The 17,097-nt window shown below is 34.1% G+C and overlaps 1 non-coding gene across 1 annotated transcript; it reads left to right on the top strand.

Moving 5' to 3' along the window:
* Positions 1-16,779: 16,779 nt before the first annotated feature.
* LOC122231993 lies at positions 16,780-16,887 on the top strand. Its single transcript, XR_006209309.1, has one exon. It is a non-coding gene; the product is annotated as a U6 spliceosomal RNA (small nuclear RNA).
* The last annotated feature ends 210 nt before the right edge of the window (positions 16,888-17,097 follow it).

Raw genomic sequence — 17,097 nt, 5'->3', positions numbered from 1 at the left:
GTAGGATCCGCAATGAAGTAATCTCTCTTATTCCTTACATGGCAATTTGTGTTTTGCCTGCCTGCCTACCATCTCTTTTGCTTTCCTTCCTCCCTTCCTTCCTTCCTACCTTCCTTCTTTCCTTCCTTCCTTCCTTCCTTCCTTCTTTTCTTCCCATATCTTCTCCTCGTTCCCTCTTGTTTCATCTGTCTGGCCAGAGTCTCGTCAATTTTTTTTTTTTGTAACTTTCAGAAAATTGTCTTTTGAATTCATTGATTTCTCTCTTTTCCTGTTTTCTATTTCTGATTTTCTGCTATTTGCATTATTTACTGCCTTCTCCTTGTTTTGGATTTAATTGGCACTTCTTTTTTAAGTATATTAAGATAGAAGCTTGGATAAGATGAGACCTTTCCTTGTTAATATATCTTTTCCAGAAGCTCTGCTTTAGTTGCTTTTCATATATGATTAATTAATATAATATAGTTTTTAGTATAATTACAGAGTTCACAGAGATGTGCAATCATCGTATAATCTATGTTTAGAACGTTTCATCACAGAAAGAAACCCCATACTCATTTGGAGTGACTCCACATTATCCATGTACCCCAGCTGTAAGCAACAGCTAATCTATTTCCTAATCTCTTTAGATTTGCCTATTCTGGAAATTTCATGTAAATGTAACCATGTGAGTATGACTTCTTTAATTTTGCAAAACGTTTTCAATGTTCATCTGCATTTTAACCTATAACAATATCTCACTCCATTTTATTGCCAAATAATATTCCATCCTATGGTATACTCCAAAACTCCTTACAGTTGCTTTTTCTGCTCAGGCACCACTAGTCAGTTATGCCAGTCAGAAATCACTGGGCAATTTTCTGACAGATACTTGCCAAACTAATTGGTTCTCGTCCATAGAGTATCGTGCTATGGCTGGAGCTGGGTATCAGAGTTCAGAAAGGAAGTTACAACCAAACGAAAACTCTGATCATGCTTTTCGTCTGTAATAGTGGGTCTGCTGGTTACTTTAATTCATATATTGTCTGTATGAATAAGGATGGGTAAATTAGAGCTATACTCATCTTTCGTCATGTTAAGAAATTTTAAAATAATTATGGAACATGTTACTGATCATGATTTGTTTTTATTTGTATTTTTCTGCTTCTTAGATGAATATATGCTCATTAGAAATATATATATTCATGTATATGTATTTTTTTGATCAAAAGTCACAACTTTATTTAAGGCTACCTCAACCTGTGTTTGCTAAATAGGGGAGATGTATTTTTTGTCCAGATGCCACTGAAATGTCAAGTTCTCTTGAAGCAAGTAGAGTGTTGCATAACTAAAGAGTTAAAAATATTAAGTATGATATTTATTATAAACTTCTCACAATATGGATCTCTAAATGATTAATAAATAATTTTTACATCTGACTATTCCACTGAGAAAATCCAAAACTCAGAATTATTTTTATAATTGTCATGAGTCATGGTAAAAGTTTATCTTAAAAGATACTAGCTGCAATGGGTCTAAATGGCCTTAAAGGACATAATATCTAGTTGCAGTATACACACTGATTTGGGTCCCAATTCACACATACCACTATCAAAGGAACAAATAAATGAATGGCTGAAAACGTTTATGAGACACTCAAAGACATGTAGGTACATAAGGACTTACTGAGTAGTTGATAACATTAAGAAATGATTATTGATTTTCAGATGTGATAATAGTATTGTAGTTATGTAGTATTTTATAAAGTGTCCATGATTTTAGGAATCTATGTAAGAACTTTTATAGGTAAAATGCTGTGATGTCTAGTATTGCTTCAAATACTTTGAAATGGAAGAAGATTGGGTTATAGGTAAAACAAATTGACCATATATTAATTATAGAAAGGAGATGATGGGTATGTCCAGTTAGTTCTTTTATCCTCTCTACTTTTTTTTAAATATTTTTAAACATTTCCTAAGTAAACAGATATTTTTTTAAAAAAAAACATTTCTAAAAGTGTGAGGTTCAAATGAATATAATGTCAACATTTACCTATTAAGAGTTGAAATTCATAATGTTTGGGTGCCGGGGTGGCTCAGTCAGTTAAACATCTGACTCTTGGTTTTGGCTCAGGTCACAATCTCATGGTTCATGAGTCTGAGCCTCTCCGTGGACTCTGCACTGACAGTGCAGGGCCTGCTTGAGATTCCCTCCCCCACCCCCTCTCTCTCTATCTCAAAATAAATAAATAAACTTTAATAAAAATAAAATAAAATGGAGATTATGAAATTCCTAATGCTGGACAGAAAATATGTTCTAATTATATATGTACTATATAATCATATAAGCTATTCCTGATGTCTGTATTATGAATAAATCTCCTATAGTGAATATATATATGTTTACTGAATCTGATCTGAATTCTACTCTTTAACTTCATTCTTAGTATATCCTTTAATTTACTATATATTGTTGACCCTTGAAAAACATGAGTTCAAAGTGTGTTGGCCCACTTATAGGTAGATTTTTTTCAATAAATACATTACAGAACTATGGATGTATTTTCTCTTCTTTATAACTTTCTTAATATATTTTCTCTAACTTACTTTATTGCAAAAATATTGTAATAATACATATAACATACAGAACATATGTTTATGGACTGTTTATGTTACCAGTAAGGCTTCTGGTCAACAGTAGGCTATTAGTAGTTAAGTGTGTAGGGAGTCAAAAGTTATAGGTAAATTTTCAACCATGTTGGGGGTTGGTGCCCCTAACACCTGTGTTGTTCGAGGGTGAACAAAAACAGTAAGTGATCTACTGTGAGGGTAAAGAGAGATTGAAGTGAGTGTATTAATCCACTCTGTCCTGACTAGCACAAGAAACACAGTGTTTCTGAAGATTTCAGTGATCCAAATGATAAGCATAACTATCATACTTTTTAGCTGCAACTCACAGACAGGTAAGTGACAGTGAACATCATCCCTCCCCTATACGGCTGCTCTTTTAAAAGATCTACCATTGCCTTCCTGGCTCAGTCAGTAGAATAGGCAACTCTTGATCTCAGGGTCATGAGTTCAAGTCCCACATAGGGCATGGAGCCTACTTAAAAAATAACAATTAAATAAATAAAATAAAGATCTGCCATTACATGTCTCCTTCTTTAATATGTAATAATACCAGTCAATCAATCATTTGAAATAATTTGATTTACAAAACAGGAAACAGTGGGAACAAACTGCCAGAAGTATGGTCTGGTTACTTTGGAGCATTGTTTTTTTTGTTGTTGGATTTTTTTTTTAAACTAATGTTGACTGTTTTGTGCATGAAAGAAAGACATTTCATGTACAACTAACAACTGAAAGTGCATCAATTTAACTATAGTGTTAAATTTTGTAGTTTTCTACCATATCTGAAACCTTTCAAAAATACAGTAAAACCTTCTGCGAGTGTTTTGCAAGATGAGCAAACATTTCTAATAAATTTTAAGTTGGTAAATGAGTGATGTCTTGCAATCTGAGTAGTGGGTGACCCTGAACATCACATGATCACAACTGAGCCAATGTTTCTTGAAATTCTCTTTGATATACAAGTTATTTGGATTATAAGCATATTTCTGGAATGAATTATGCTCATGAACCAAGGTTTTACTGTATAAGATTGTTTATTGAGTCTGTTCAGTGCAAACATTTGCTCCTGGGTCTGTTGAATCACAGGTCTTGGAGCATGTTGTATTTACTGTAAAAGAAAGCCTAGACTCCTCTGCTTTCAACTCTGAGTAGTACAGCTGTATTGTAGGCAGAGTTCTTAGTTTGCTGTTAGCAGTGTGGTGTGGGCAGTGGCACTTCTCCTGACAAACTCAATGTCATTAGGTACATAACTCTTAATTACAAAAAATCATCGTGGAGCTAAAAACCTATAGGGAAATTAAAAGATCTATAGCAGAAAACGCTGAGAGGGAGCTACTTTACACAAATTAAATTGACTTATGTTACCCAAACAGTCCTGATGATTTGGAAAGTCTGTCTTTTTAGCCTTGCAGACTAGTTGTAACTTTATAGTTCATTAGCTTACGAGGTATAGGCATGTCCAAACTCAAAAATGCAAAGAGCGACTGATTAAGAGATTGAAGAAAATCATGGTGGATTGACTTAATTTTAAGTAGACTGGATTTCTTGGGAAAAAAAATAATAAAACTTCACAAATGTACACACTTTCTCTTCCCAACTTGTTCTCAGATTTTCTTTGCCGTTCAAATTTCAAGTATTTTTGAATATTTAAAAATAAAATTTTCCCTCAACTCAAAGAATAAAGTTTATTTTTTAAAAAATTTATTTATTTGGGGAGAGAGAGAGAACAAGTGGAGGCAGGGCAGAGACAGAGGGAGAGAGAGAATCCCAAGCAGGTTCCTCATTGTCAGCTCAGAGCCTGACTCGGGGTTCAGACCCATAAACCGTGAAATCATGACCTGAGCAGAAACCAAGAGTCGGACACTTAACCAGTGAGCCACCCAGGAACCCCAAAGAATTAAGTTTCTGTTTGACATCAAAAGAGTCCTGCAAATAATATTTTGTTTTAAAGTCACAAAATAAAGTGAAAAGTTAGTAGTTTTTGCTATGCATTTTCTTCATGCTATCAAGTTTAGTTTTATGGACCTGAATACAATTATAATACCATTCTTGATCACTTGCCACACTGGTGAGGGATGTATAAATCTAAGTGATAGTCTACTCTTTAAGAAAAAAGCACATATGTAGCACATTTATCCATGATAGGAAAATTGAACTATTAGGGGAAAGAGAGAAAAAGTGGTATGAGCCCTAGGGCTTAGGACAAGGAAGGGTATGAAAATTTAATTCTAAAAGTGTATAAGGGAAACATGAACGAAATAAATATGATTCAAGGTTTATGGAAAGAAGAATTATGTATTTATGGGGCTCTGTGAAATTTGTGAACAGTTCTTTGCCAAGTGTTTTGGGCATTCAAGGGACCCACAATGGAAAGATGAGCTCCTGATATTAACAGGTAATAAAATATATATTTAAAAATACACTAGGTCACCTGAGTGGCTCAGTCAGTAAAGCTTCTGACTTCGGCTCAGGTCATGATCTGATGTCAGCTCTGAGCTGACAGCTCAGAGCCCGGAGCCGGCTTCGTATTCTGTGTCTCCCTGTCTCTCTGTCCTTCCCCACTCATGCCCTGTCTCTCTCTCTCTCTCTCTCTCTCTCTCTCTCTCTCTCTCTCTCAAAAATAAATAAACATTAAAAAAATTTAAAAATACATAAATGACTGAAGTAGAAGAGTGAACTAGTTTTAAAAAGATGGATTCAAGTCCTGAAAAGTTCTAGGTCTTGGTCTTAAGAGTCAACTCCACCAAGCTACTTGTAGAAACTTACTGGCACTACTCATCATTAGAAGAGAGAACATATGAGTGAATAGCATAACATAGTTGAGAATCAAGTTGTTTGCGAAAAGTGGTAGAGATGGGTTGGAAGTTTCCTGAAATGTCTGAAATGCTTTTCTTAGCAATGTCTACTCAGTGTCATAATCATTCTTAAAGTCCAGCTCAAATATCACCATATCTGGCACCTGGGTTGCTCAGTCGGTTAAGCATCCGACTTCAGTTCAGGTCATGATCTCCCTGTTCGTGAGTTTGAGCCCCACGTCGGGCTCTGTGCTGACAGCTCAGAGCCTGGAGCCTGCTTCTGATTCTGTGTGTGTGTGTTTCTCTCTGCCCCTCCCCAGCTTGCACTCTGTCTCTCTTTCTCTTTCAAAAACAAATAAAACCTTAAAAAAATTATCACCACATCTATGAAGCATTTGCTTTTTCACCAGAGGCTTGTTTTTTGCTCACCCTTCAGTATTTCCATCACTCTTTTCCCCTTTGGGATACCATTCGTTCACATCTTTTCTTTGCCCTGGACTATGAACTCTTCAAGATTGGAAACATCTATTTAATCACCCCCACAACAAATTCACACACATAATCAATAGCATATCTAGGAAAGACTATTTCCTAGCAACATAGATATTTGCCAAATGAATTTAAAAAATAAATAAATTGTATGTTTGAAAAATTTAACATTAAAAGATAAAGTCAAAGTTCAGGTTACTTATACCTGATTTTTGTAGCTTACACAATTATGGAGTTTGGAGGCCTTCTCTTAATATTTCCCCCAAACATCCCTGCACCCCTGAGAATATTAGTTGCCCACCATAATTACAAATAGTAAAAATAGTGTATCCTTATCCATACTGTAAATTAATGCTATTCACCTGCAACTGAACAATGTGGAGAAAAATTAGAGTTAGGTGATTTCTTTTTTTTTTTAATGTTTATTTATTTAGTTTGGAAGGGGATGGAGAGGGACAGAAGGAGTGGGAGAGAGAGAGGATTCCAAGTAGGCTCCATGCTGAGCTTACCACAGGCTGGAGCTTAACCCCTGAGATCATGATGTGACCCGAAATCAAGAGTTGGACGCTTACCAACTGAGCCACCCAGGCGCCCCTAAGAGTTTGATAATTTCTAAGACTGTTTGGATATGCACATAGTGACAGCCACATTACAAATTATGAGAGATAATAAAATGTTGAACTCTTTTTGTGTGTAGGAACTAAAGATTCCTTCAGTTAAAAGAAGTCCTGTATGATCTCTGACTCAACTCTCTTTACTAAGTGCACTTTTGAGATTAAGTTATGTAAGTATTCAGCTTTTTTTCTCACAATATTATAAATTCCTCAACAGCAGGAGATGTGTTTAATACGTACAACCACCACCTATGTTAGTATTATATACCCTAAATTCGATCATATTTTTTTTTAAATTGTTGCCCCTTCTTTTTTCATGATTTCTAGTTGATTTGAAACAATGCTTATAAACTCAAATGGGTCTTTGGAGTCAAATCACATTCAGCTTCTCTAGGCCCGTCAAGACCAACATTTAATAACATTTCTCTCATTTTCAACAAGCTCCTCTTACAAATATGCCCATTTTGCGCATCACCTAGTTCCATTGCCATTTCCCTTTAGAAGTCTTTCTCACTGGTTTTCTTTACATTAAAACTCTATATATTTGCATTACTTGTATGAAAAAATGTAGAACATAATTTTTAGTATGTTCAGTTATCTGCCCTCATTATTGACCATATGAAACTATCATTCCTCCCCACAAAAAGCAGATACAAACTAAGAGCAGTACCCTCAGCATATAGATTGGCTACGACAGCTGACAAACAGGCTCTGGGAAGGTTTCGTAGAGGAGGTCAAAGCACATTACTATGGTAGAATCGCTGGCTGGGAAAGTTGATGCTAAAAACTATCTGTTAAGTCCTGTCTTCTTTCACTAGATCATAAGTACTTCAGGGACAAGGAGAACAAGGGCTATGTCTTTTTCATTTCCAGTCATCCACGAGTCACATAGTGCTTGCAATACAAAAGATGTAGAAGACAAATTTGTCGAATGAAACTGTTGAACTAAGAATAGGCAGGAGGTTGTAACATGAAGGGATTTGTCTGACATACAAAAGAGTGTGATTGAGCGTGTACTGAGAGCCAGTGAAGAAAAGAGACTCACGAGAAAGGTGACAACATGGCACAGTGCTGCAGAAAATTAAAGTAAAAGGAAAATAAAAAAAGAACTGGATTTTGTCATTGTAGTTTGGGTGTATTGTTATGTGTTAATTGGCCACGTGTGTTTCCTAGTCTTTAAAATACGTGTTTATATTGCTCATCAATTTTCCTCCCCAGTCCTTTATACTGGTTTTATTGATTTGTGGAAATTCTCTAAGATACTCCTGTTATGAATCTTTTGTTGGTTTTGTCTATTTACATACCACTCCCAGTTCATAACCTATAACTTTGCTGTCTTTGAGTTTAATTTTAATATGGTCAAACTTATGACACCTTTCTTTCACATCTTACTCATGAAATTATTTCCTACAATAGGTCCAATAACTATTCACCTACATTTCCTAGCTGTTTTAAGCTATTGTTTTTGCCAGACAACACTTGATTTCATCTGGATTTGAAATTATTTATTTCTGTATCTCTATTTAAGTATCTTGGGAGTAAAATTATGGAGAGTAAAACTGAAGAAATCTATTAGTGTTTAATTAAAATAATGTTTTAGAAATACATAAACTTCATCTGAGGTAAATGAGGCTTGCACAATAAAGCAAATTCAAAATAAAAAGTGAAGTTCAGATTAACACCAACAGGTGTTTATAAGACATAACTGAAAGTAAACATTTGGTTCTTTGTATTATTTTGATCACAGAAACATATTTTCTGTACATTTGGAAGAAAATCAACTAGCCTGAGAGTTGTTACCTAGAAAGAAGTACACAGTTTCTAAGGATGATCTCTGCAGGCTAACTTGTGTTAAACTCAAGTTATAATCCCATTAATGACATGTAAATAAATGATGGAGGAATAAGACTAATTTGAGAGTGATTGTAGGCAGTTCTTTGATACAGATAGTCCCAGAAAGACTAGTTAAAAATGTAAGTGGAGGCAAAATAGGGATCTGGATATTTTGTAAATATGTATTTCTAAACATGAGTATTTTTGAAATTTGGGGGGATTCTCTAATACAATTGGTTTTTCTGTTGACTCTAGATAGATCAGTGATATTAATACATCAAATAATTGTATATCAATTTTGTTTTATTTGCTTATCAATTAGTATGGATGCATGAGGAAAAACATGATGGGGAAAAGGCAAAGTTCACCGTCTGTCCTGAGTGAGGTTGGAGGTAGCTGGCCTGGATGGGGGAGAAGGAACCCACTTGGATGGCATGTGTCTTCGTTTGTTCTCCTGGCCATTCCCAGTCCAGAGGACAAGGATTGTTGCAAAGAGAAAAATTTTTCCTCTTTCTCTGTCTCCCTTTCTCAACCATCTCCAAATTCAAACTTTTACAGTACAACCGTCAGACTCAGGTGAGGATGAAGGTAAAAGGCAGGAACTATTAGAAAGAAAAGTGCCGTAAAGATCTGGTCTGTTTTTTGTTTTTGTTTTTTTGTTTGTTTGTTTGTTTTGTGTTTTAATGCCTTTAATTTTTAATATTTATATTTTGATATAATATTGACTATAATTTCAAGTGTTTGTTCATTTAAGGGTAACCACTAGCATAACAGAAGGAGGCTTTCAAATTTAGAGGCAATGTAGGATACTGATTAAGACTGTGGTCTCTGGAACCTCACTCTCTGATGAGGTAAGTAACTTGGACATGTTTGTGCAATGCCTTGCCTCAGGTTTCCTATCTGTATAATGTGGGTAATGACAGCCACCTCGTAGCATTATTGTGAACATCAAATGAGTTGATAAGTGCAAAGAACTCAGAACAGTGCTTGGCATTAATTAATAACTATTAGAATATCCAAACATATAACAGAATAACAAAAGGGAATGATTTGATCAATTAAACTAAAATAAAGAGAGGGGAAGGAAAGAAAAAAGATGATCACACTAATTTTAGTTAAGAAAGCAGAATGCAAACAAAATATTTTAATAAGAATGATAAATATTAATAGATTACATGTTCCTAATATTTATTTGTCTTTTGATTTATTATTTTCATAAATATTTTGTGAAATTTATATTAAGTATGAACATTTTAAGCATTATGGTATAAAGGTGACCACATTACACAGAAAAATTTCTCATCATGGTGGAATTGTGGATTTAATGAAGGACACAGAATTGTGCTGTCCAATATGGAAGGCACCAGTTATAAGTGGCTACTTAATTTTAAATTTAAGTGAGTTAAAATTGAAATAAAATTAATGATTTAAGTCCACAGTCCCACTTGCTACTTTCAAGGGCTCAAAAGACACATGGTTAGTGGCTATTGTATTGAACAGTGCAGATTTAGATCATTTCAATTATTGTAAAACATTCTAATGGAGAGGGCTGATATAAAAATAAACCATGACAAAAAGAAAATTTCACATACTGATATAGGCCTTGAAAGAAATAAGAAAGTGTGATATGATACAGAATGACTGGGAATTACAAAAACAGGGGCTGGCAGCATGATAGAGGGCAAGATCATAGAACTCTTTTGTGAAGAGAAAAATGTACAAGCTGAAACCTTAATGATTAGACCAAGCCAATGAATTTACCAGCCTATGGAATTTCTTTCTGGCAAAGGTAACACCATGCACAAATTTTAGGCATAGAACTTGGAGAAATTGAGAATAAAAAGGAGGCCCTTGAAAACATGGGCGTGATGAATGAGGACAAATATTGAGCCAATGAGGATAGACAAGTAGACAGAGAATAGATCAGGTGGGGCCAGATGGTCCAAGATAAGGGATTTGGATTTAATTCTAAGGGCGATGATTAGCCATTGAAAGCTTTTAAGCGATGGAGGTAAAACAAACAAATGAAAAAATGAACTTTACAACTGATTAAAAAATTTTTAAATACTCTATTGTTAAGAAATTTAAAAATAATGATCCAGCACCACTGAATATCATGTAATGGGTAAAGTACAAGACAAATGAATACAAAACTAAGAAGAAGACATAGGTAGCAATAGTGTTAAGATGAAGTAAAAATCAAGACAATCGAAAAAGATAAAAAGCAATCTTTTATAACGATTAATATACAATGTACAAACCATGAAGTATGCGTATGCCCTAAGATGTTCCACAGAAAGCATTACTGAGTATTGCAAAGATAACTCTTTGAATTACAAAAATTCAATATACTCATAGTCATGGTGAAGCACTTATTATGGGATGAACCTTGTCCCCCTTCCAAATTCATATGTTTAAGTTCAATTCTCAATACCTCAGAATTGTTACTGTATTTGGAGATAGGGTCTTTAAAGAGATTATTAAGTATGTGAGGTCATAACTATAGGCCCTAATATAATCTGACTGGTGTCCTTATGAAAAGAGGAGTTTAGGACACAGACACACAGAGAAAAGATCACATAAAGACACAAAGATGGCCATCTACAATCCAGGGAGAGAGGCTTCAAAAGAAATCAAGCCTGCTATAACCTTGATCTTGGACTTCTAACCTCCAGAATTGTGATAAGATAAATGTCTGTTTTTGAAGCCATTCAGTTTGTCAGTGCATTGTTTTGGCAGCCCAGGCAAACTAATGCCGTGCCTGAACATAGCTGAATTTTAAAGAAAATCAGGTGCTACCTTCCCCTAGATATCCTCCCCCAAATCATTAAGGCTACATATTGCAAATATATTTTTTAAAAATTAGAAGTTGTCAAAAAATATATGCCTTCTCAAAAGTCAACAATGACAAAAATCTTGACTTTTTTTTAAATTAATAGTGGAAATGGTTATTTTTAAATAAATGAAGTATATATTTTAAGTTGTTCCTTCCCATTATTTCTTTGAATATACAGATTCTCAGAATAAAGACTGGTTATTACCACTTACATTGGAATTTGTTTTAATCCATATGAGTGCACCCCTTTCTCACCCACATCACTTAGTTCTTAAGCTGCCACAAATCTGTTTTAGAAAAGAGGAACATAATATATTTTCTTTTTTAGCAAAAAATTCGTGACAGACTTGATGCTAGGTATTTAAACCTATATTTCAAAAATCTTATGAATATATGCATACACCCTCATTTTTACAAATTAAGCTTGGAAATACTAGATATTTTAAGCAAACCACTTACAATTGCTAAGATATAAATAAAAACAAAGCATGTATTATTCCAAAGCTCTTGTTTTTATTGAATTGTGATGCTGTCCCTGCTTTGGGTGCATTTAAGTAATAGTCAAAGGGTATTACTGAATTTTCTTAAATGGCATGTCTTCAGTTTAGAAGTCCACATGTAGATGGAATTAATGTCAAAAGGTCACGTAGGTCATCCTTCAGTCTGGACAGGAGTCTGTAAAAACCAATTCGCCAGAGATTCAGTATGAGGGAGTGGTGCCACCTTACATAAGAGATAACACACTCTGCTTCCATCCATTCATCTCTGTGAAAACATGCATGGTATCTTTTCCTAACAGAACCAAGTCATCCCAGACCGAATCTGATAACCTGACCTTTTATTGACACTTTAAATAAAGTACATAAGTGAATTAGCCAAAAAATGCAATAGAAAGTATCTTTACAACAGTCCAGAATTAAAAAAGAAAAAAAAAAAAAGTCATTGAGAGGTCTATCTTTACCATTCACTGAAATTTTAATTAAGATATGCATCCTCACTTGAACGATGCTCATTCACAGCTCAGGTGTCACTCGTACCAGTCCTAATTTACTCTTACTTGCCATTCATGTGATAAAAAGTATGATCACTATAAAGGAAAATAGGAAGGAAAAAAAAGCATACAAGATGAGTTCACCTTTTTGCTTTTCATGTGAGAAGAGCAAATGACTAAATCTGCAGTTGCCAAAATGTGCACATATTTGTTAGAGGAGCAGCTGGTAATGTTGTATACAAGCTGCTCTCCAGAAATTAATTGTGAATATTAAGAATAATCCTGACCTGGGTCACAGCTGAGCTGATTTATTTTTTTCTCCCAGACATTTATCAGGCCTGTCTTTTCTTCCATCGAACTGAAAAGCAGGATGTCTCAGAGTTCATGATAAAAAAGGCACCAATGTATTATGGACCTATACAAGTAGACATCTGTTTAAACTCCATGCTTTGGTCTTTTCTTGATTGTAGTATGCCAAATTATGAACACCATATGAAGCATAAAATTGTTCTGGCTCACCTTCCTGGTGCAGTTAATTTATGAGAAAAAGACTCATTTATGAAAATTTATGAAAAAGACTTTAAATATCATATTAAATAAAATTTAGTAGGATATATTCGAGTAGTATAAATAGGTCTAGTGATTTAGTGTATGAACAACAAAAAAACCTGTATGAAATATATTCGCTGACTATGGCAATAAAATCAATCCAAGAAAACTATTTCTAGGGACGTTTACCTAAATGTCTCTCTATTTTTGTTAATCTAATTTTTAAATCTTTATTTGTAATGAAGCAAGCTTTAGTACTTTTTCTAAATAATAGTAAATTTGTTAAAGGCATATAACTTTAATTTTGTTGTTTCTCTATGCAAACATACCATATATGTATGTTCACAATACAACCTCACTGACTTTCAAATTGTGAAATTCAGTGATATGTCAACATTGTCTTAATTTCATGTGTAAAATGGGAATATTTATGCCCAGCTGATAGAATCTTTGTGAAACCCAGTATAATATGTGTTATATATTTTGCATTTAAAAAACTCCATACAGTACAGATATTGGTATTAGGAGGTATTCAAGAATAATGTTTTAGAGCATGGCCATTGATTTCTTTAAACATATAAATCCTGCCCCATGATATTTTTTCTCCTATCAGTTTGCTCTCCAACTTCCTACAAAATTACTTAATGTTTATTCTCAATTTTACACATTCTCTGTTTATTCTCAGATTCTGAGTTCACAAATTTCCCCTCAGTTCAGCATACAGTGGTATCATTGTCACTATTTTTAAAATGGCATTACATGGGCTCTCTCCTTCAACCTTTTTCCATAAGTCCCCAGAAATATTTGTATTCTTACTCCGTTCATACTTCACTCCTGCAATAATGGAAGATCCATCCCTGATCTTACTAAAGATCAATATTTCTACTTGAGTTATAACTTCCTCTGTTTTTTCTCTCTGATGACCCCGTATATTTGCATTAAAAATTTCAAATTCAGCTAATTTAAAAGTAATTCTCTCTAAGCCATAGTAAAATGACTGGTTGTAGCCATTAAACCTATAAAATGTATAAAATTAATCAATCATGAAAACCATGATAAGAATATTAAGACATTGACTATCAAGTGTAGTAATATAATAAACACAAATCAGACAGAGAATGGAAATAAGATGACATGTTAGTGCATATTTTTCTACACTTTTCTTGCTGAGATTTGCGGCCATAAAGTATCTAAAATTAAGAAAGTTAACAAACAAGAGGTAGTCTTGGAATAATTTTGTAAAGGGAACATGAGAAGCACTAAAAATAGTAATAATAATTAATATTAAGTGTTAATAGTTGTTAATAAATAAATATTGGGAAAAGAGAACTTGAAGAAGTATAAGGAAGCATTAGTAAACTAATTTGCTCATTTTTCATAGTGGAAAATAAAGAGCAAAATAGTGCAAGCAAAAGGCAATTCCTATATCAAAACAGGAACACAGTCTTCAAAAATAGCCAAAACACTTTTTAACTTCCCAAGTGAAAGATTAGTTATAGATGTTTGAGTCTGTCATCCACTGGGAAACCACACTACAATTAAAGTATATAAGTTCAGAAAGGAATAAACTCAAACAATGACAGAATAATAGAAGAAAGAGGCTGGGGAGGAAAAGAATCATTTTAATAAACTCATGGAAGATAGAAGACAAAGTAGATATATTTAGTTATGGATCTGCAGATAGTCATCTTGGAGTTAGGGGTCCCTAAATCCAATCACTGGAATCTTCCAAGGAGAAAGGAAAGGGAGATTCTGACAGAGAGATACACAGGAAGAAGGGTGCCCTGTGAAGGAGACAGATTGACATTATGCTGCCACAAATCAGGGAACATCTGGGGCTACCAGACGTTGAAAAGATTCTTCCCTAGAGCCTTCAGAGGCAACATGGCCTGGCTGATACCTTGAATTCATATTGCTGTTTCCAGATCTGTGAGAAAACATTTCTCTTGTTTTAATCTACCCAGTTTTGTGGCAATTTGTTACGGCAAGCCAAGAAACTAATATATCCATGGTGTATAAATTCTCTTTTGGAAAAAGAAAAGAAAAAAAAATCCTCTCATGTTTCTTTTCCCTCTCTCCCCTTCCTACTTCCCATGGTGGTAGAAGCGAGGAGGTAGGTGCTGAGCATCAATGGGATAAATGACCAACTGGCAGATGGGATCTATTTCAATTCACGTTCTACAAAATGAGATCAACTTTGGCTGGCTCCACAATTTACTCTACTTCTTTGGTACGCTGTAAATTCACTCTTACATTCCCCAAGGGAATGCCTCATATCACTTTCTCTTCTCAAATCCTTTTTCCCCTTTTCGACACTTCCCTTTCATCTCAGGAGTTATCACACTGCCTTGAACAAGCAGAAGCAATCTGTATTCTTCCTCTCATTCTCTTCTCCTAGTTCAGTGAGGAGATTTGTCCTTGTTCCATGAAAACTTAGTCACTACAAATGTATACTGGATGTCATGCCCTTTTATTTTTGCAAGGACTTTTCCTCTTCAGTTAACCCATCACTGCATGGAATCATCAGACTCTCTACTTCCATTGTATCATCACTCGCAGTTCAGAAAATGCTCTTGTGTCTTTCATCCTTCAAACAAAGCAAAACATAAAAACATCAAAAATCTGCCTTCCCCCCACATCATTCTTCAACCACAGCCCATTTTTGCTATTCCTCTTCATAAGCAGTCTTCTCAAAACCCTTATCTTTTACTTCTGAATTCTCCTCAAAACCCTTTCCTCTTATTCCTGAAATCTCCTTTCTATTCAGTCATCCTTCAATTCTCTCTTCTCACCTTTTCTAGATGCTTGTTATTTACCTCTCAGCCACAACAAACAGGATTAAATCCTCTTTCCTACTAGAAAGATATTTCTCTTTTGAATGAATGTCGACAATATATATCCTGATTTTTGTCCAATTACCTGATGCTCCTTCTCAGATATGTTTGAATTACTCTTCCTTCTCTATTCAAATGTGAGAGTTACTTTGGAATATTACTGTTTTTCTATCTCTTTTTTCTTCACAACTAATTCTACCCAAATGTAAACACCTAGTGCAAATTCATCATATCCTTACTCCAGAAGCTCCTTTGTCAACTCCACTGGAAAATCTCACCATATCAAACTTAAATTTCTCAGAATATTTTCTGTAGAAAGGTCTCTGTTTGGTTCCTTATCATGAATTTCTAACATGCCAGAGTATAACTAGCATAGGTTTGTCACTCAATAAAATTATTTGCATGAAAAGGTGGTTTATATAATAAATACTAAATATGGACAGTAAAATGAGATTATATTTAGTAAGATTATTGGACAGGTTTTAATAGTCATTAATATGAGATATTACATAATGCTTAAATTTTAGTTCTGAGAAATTCTGGGTACTTATAAACTGATCACTAAAAACATTGTTTATTGACTCTTGAAATTGTTGATATGACTAGAGCCACTGTTTTTAGGCAACCGATTCACCACTTCTTGTATTCTTTTTGTACACCGTATATATTACTTGCTTGTTGTTTCTTACAATCTGACCTCAACTACACTCAGAGAGGCCTGTCTCTTGAATACTTCTCAAAATGATCTCTTCTCCTATGCTATTAGTCATTTATGAAAGACCCAAGTCCACTCTTACCACCAGTCAAGAATTAAGGGCCAAGTCAGAGATAAACTTTACTTCCAACTCAAATATTATCAAAGCATTAATTCCAAAATAAATTAACTCTTTCCCATCTATTTTATCATTTTCTAAATCTTAAACATTCTCAATAAAGTACTACAATCCATGATAAAAATAAAACATAGTCAAATGTAACAACCACTAAGTATTTCTTAAAGTTTGTTTAAGATCATTTTTCTTACCACCGCCTCTCTGTTTAAATGGTTTCTACTTACAGGTTTATAAATAGAGACATTAAATAACACCACAATATTGTAAAACATATTACAATGGCCAGATCATGTTATATTTATTACTCCACATTTAGCACTGGCCCTTCCACATAGCAAGCATAAAATAAAATAAATATCATCAGAAGTATTTTTTTATCCATTATCAAAAACAATGTTTGTGCTCGCTTCGGCAGCACATATACTAAAAATTGGAACGATACAGAGAAGATTAGCATGGCCCCTGCGCAAGGATGACACGCAAATTCGTGAAGCGTTCCATATTTTTTTGTATGGAAACCAATTTGACAATAAATTTCATATATTAAAAAAATAAATAAATAAAATAAATAAATAAATATATTAAGAATAAAAAAAAAAAAAAAAAACAATGTTTATCTTAAATGCCTGAGTATGACTGCTCTGCTATTATAATCGGCACTAAGCTTCTCAAAATAGACATTTCTTTCCATGTAAGTAAATATTTAGATGGTTACTT

The sequence above is a fragment of the Panthera tigris genome, chromosome A1 (assembly GCF_018350195.1).
Source record: "Panthera tigris isolate Pti1 chromosome A1, P.tigris_Pti1_mat1.1, whole genome shotgun sequence".
NCBI classification, from domain to species: domain Eukaryota; kingdom Metazoa; phylum Chordata; class Mammalia; order Carnivora; family Felidae; genus Panthera; species Panthera tigris.
Note: the sequence above shows the minus strand (reverse complement) of the source record. Positions and strands in the feature narration are given on the sequence as shown.